Source organism: Branchiostoma belcheri, unplaced genomic scaffold (genome assembly GCF_001625305.1).
Source record: "Branchiostoma belcheri isolate BF01 breed outbred unplaced genomic scaffold, Haploidv18h27 scaffold400, whole genome shotgun sequence".
NCBI lineage: Eukaryota > Metazoa > Chordata > Leptocardii > Amphioxiformes > Branchiostomatidae > Branchiostoma > Branchiostoma belcheri.
Genome location: NW_017804022.1, coordinates 23,466 through 27,441, shown reverse-complemented (window position 1 = coordinate 27,441; position 3,976 = coordinate 23,466). Strand labels below are relative to the sequence as shown.

General features: G+C 39.8%; 1 long non-coding RNA gene across 1 annotated transcript in view; it reads right to left on the bottom strand.

Annotated features, from left to right (window-relative positions):
- Nucleotides 1-2,299: 2,299 nt before the first annotated feature.
- Nucleotides 2,300-3,976, bottom strand: part of LOC109477661 — a 2,602-nt gene continuing 925 nt past the window's right edge. Inside the window, exon 2 of the long non-coding RNA XR_002140687.1 lies at nucleotides 2,300-2,870. This is a non-coding gene — a long non-coding RNA (uncharacterized LOC109477661). The remainder of the gene's footprint in view (nucleotides 2,871-3,976) is intronic.

Here is a 3,976-nt window from a genome sequence, read left to right as displayed (position 1 = left end):
ACCCGGTTCTACGCAAATAAACTACCAATTCAGCCTTATCGTAGCATGTAGGGCTATAATAGGATGCCTAGACCTTTTTTTCGCCCTGTCGCTTCATATATTTATGAACAAATCCGAGAACCAACAAATTAAATTGCCGTGGCCTAAACTAAGTATGCAAGCAATATCCCTTAAACAGAAACATTATTTATTACACATTTATTCGACCTCGTAAATGTACACAATTTACAATTCTTTGGTCTTAGATGTTCAAGTGAGGATGGTCAGGGTTTTTAGTTTAATGCTAATCGAAGACTGGAATATTCCATGTTTCATATAGCACCATATTTATTATATACTTAGGCATGTCACACTTTCTCGTTTCAACTGTATGGCACGCGAAATAACATGTCAAGCCACGACTGTAGAGCTGTGAAGTCATGTGAAAAAGATCAATATTTCCGATTTCGTCCAAATAAACATCAATAATACGTGTTATAATCGGCGGGTATAACTACACATATCAAAAGTATTTCTGATTAACAGTGATTGAGTTTCAAATCTAAAATTCTACCGTCGACAACATGCATTACTTAAGAGCAGAATGACTGGTCATCATCTCTAGGCGAAATAACTGATTCGAGTTGGATCTTAAGTTTTAACTTTAAACATGTAACTACCAACACAAATGATTCTTCATGATACTATACTCAGTTCAAGTTAAGGGATGTTGATGATAATGAATGTTTTACTATAATCATCATGTCAGTGATTAAAACGGACACGTGCAGAGGCTAAATTAAATTATTTTACAGATGATACAGAATCAACTATTACCTTCTTAGATAATTACAAATTATAATTTACAGTTTGCACACATCTAACTTCTAACATTAAAATATGTTCAATATTGGTACATTGCAATACGCAAATTCTTCAATTTCATTACGTACTTGGTCTGAAGTTGTTCACATCAGATACGAGTTACAAGAGGAATGAGCAAAGACAAAGGGTTATTGCAAGTACAAAAAATAGATATATGTTACCTGTAATGTTCGCTATAGGACCTCGACACCTCCATAATGACAACCAAGCGGTAGGACCCTGCCAAGGTCTATCGGCGAAGTGTCATGATGCATGTGCATTCATTTTTTTTGTAAGTTTGAAATGTTAGACCGTCTGCAAAAAACCAATGATCCTGCATGGGGACGAAAAATATAGGAGATTTCAAATAAGTCCTTAATTGTTAATGAATTCTTAACAGAATGACAGTTTTTTCATGCTGTAGTGGTGTTTAACAGATCTATATAGTATAGAGATATAACTGTTGTTTCACGGATTTCTATGCACATATACATGGTGTTTCACAGAACTTTATGCACATATACATGGTGTTTTACAGATATTTATGCACATATAGGTGGTGTTTCACAGATCCTTTTGCATATAGGCGTTTTTACAGGTCTCCATACACATACAGATGGAGTTTCATAGATCTTTATGTACATATGGTGGTGTTTCAAATATCTTTGTGCACATGTAGGTGGTATGTCACAGATCTTCCACTGGACGAAATAGGTACGGATACACCCATATCCAGGCCGTTATTTCGCCGCATCCTACAAGGATACAGGCAAATACCGGCAGATACGGTTCGCATTTGTTACGGATGCGAAATTTCGCATCCCTGAATCCGGACTGTTTTGGATGCGGACAAATCCGAAAATCGTATTTTTCGCAGATGCGATGGCGGCTTTTGTAGGAAACTTTTTGCATCCTTTAGGTGAACCACGCTAAAACGTCGGAATTTTGTTGGATCCTAACCAAATCCGGCCGCTGATTCCCTGTATTTACGACGCATACGTGTGGACGTTATTCGAATTTTCCAGTCCAACAAATCCGATACATGAATCCGTCCGTATTTGCTGCGAATGTGCACATACGAAATCAGGATTTTCCCGTATCCCTCACGAATCCGAAACCTGAATCCGTCCGTATTTGCTGCGAATGTGCAGATACGAAATCAGGATTTTCCCGTATCCCTCACGAATCCGAAACCTGAATCCGTCCGTATTTGCTGCGAATGTGCAGATACGAAATCAGGATTTTCCCGTATCCCTCACGAATCCGAAACCTGAATTCCTCCCGTATTTGTTACGAACATGCAGATACGAAATCAGGATTTTCGCGTATCCTACACAAATCCGAAACCTGAATTCTCCCGTATTTGTTACGAATATGCAGATACGAAATCAGGATTTTCGCGTATTCTACACAAATCCGAGGCTGAATTCTCCTGTATTTGACACGGATGCGAAGATTCGTCAGTTGCACACATGAATTTGTTTTTAATGCTATAAAATACACGGACATCAGCATGCCTATTTCCACACATTACATCTACTTTACATCACTACTGTTCTGCATCATAACTAACTCTAACTTACATCTTTGCAAGCACAAAAAAGAAGCCTCTTATGGTAAACAAAAATCATACTATTCCTAGCAATGCATTATGATTAAGGTTACAATTACAACACTTGAATTCTCCACTATCTTCATCTCCACTATGTAAAGAAGCAGCTTCACTTTCACTATCTAAACTGTCCTTCTCACTGGGACTCTCTTCCTCCCTTTCAACCCTAAGTCCTAAGTGTTTCTCCTCAGTCTCTTGCTAGTGCTCCACTTCAGTATCTTGCTCCTGTTCAGTCTCTTGCTGGTGCTCCTGTTCAGTCCCCTCATGTCTTCAGATGCGCCCTCCTCACGTTTGGTGGAGACCTTGAACATGGTTCTTTAGTGCGAACACGCCCGGTTCTTTTCTTCTCATCCAGGAACCTTTAGTTATCGGCGGTTAGGACTCCCGGTCCTGCCAACTGCCTCGTCTTCAATAACTGCAAAAAAATACACATTGTATTAGATTCTTCACACACAGGTTTCAACTCAATGAAAAGCTTGATATATTTCTTGAATACTAGTACTTAGTATATACGGGTGACATACGGATCCCCGCAAATGCGACTACAGTATTTTCGCCTGTTTCCAAAAAGGGCTGTTACCACCAAGGAGAATGGGTCCAGGAGAATGTCCTTGTTACCACTGATTAGACCACAAGTTTGAAACGATTGGGCAAACACAGACGTAAAAGTCGAAACCAAAATTTAAAGTTGCATTGCAATGCGGAATACAAAAAAAAGTTTGGTAGTAAAGTACTTTTGGGAAGGAAGGCTATCAGATAAAATATTCTGAATAACAGATGGCCGGGCATAATTAATGGGGGTAGCCCATGCACAGCAGGGTAAGATGCCACAAGCTGGTACAAGGAATATGGGGAAGTGTAAAAAAACAGACTACCCCAGGAGAAACTAGTGAAATAAGCTACTAGTATCCGAACACAAAATCGAGGTTTTAGTAGGTACAGAAAATTTGGGGGTACAGGGAAAGCGAAACGAAACTTATGGCGTTACGAAAGTACTAGTAGTCGGGCAAAGTCAACTAGTTCGAACAAATTTTGTTGGAGAACAGGGTACGCTTAGCAGTTTACTATAAAACAAAGACCAAATTATATCTACAAATATTATTTTGCACCTTTGAATACACTGGAATTAGTGTTTGAGTGGGGGTGTTTGAGAATCAGAAACTTGAGACTGCTCACAGAACTGACCCTTCGTTATAATCTCCAAGCAGATCATACGGTGGCAAGGCAGTATCCATTGGCCAGAGGAGTGTCCATTAGCCACCGAAGATCTGCCTGCAGTCGAAACGTCAAAGGCTATTAACACCTAGTTGTTGCCTACTCAGAATGTGTTTGCCAAGTAGTTTATTGCCCTAACCACCGGGCAAGGCTATTGTCCTCCTTGTGGGGCTGCATGGTTGGCCGTTACAGGAAGTCTGTCTATGGGTCACAACACCAACTGTTATACATGTATTGGGCAGTTTAAACAATGGATCCGGAGGAGAAGGTTCACCTTGTGTTTTGTAATGTCTGGCATGGGTTTAA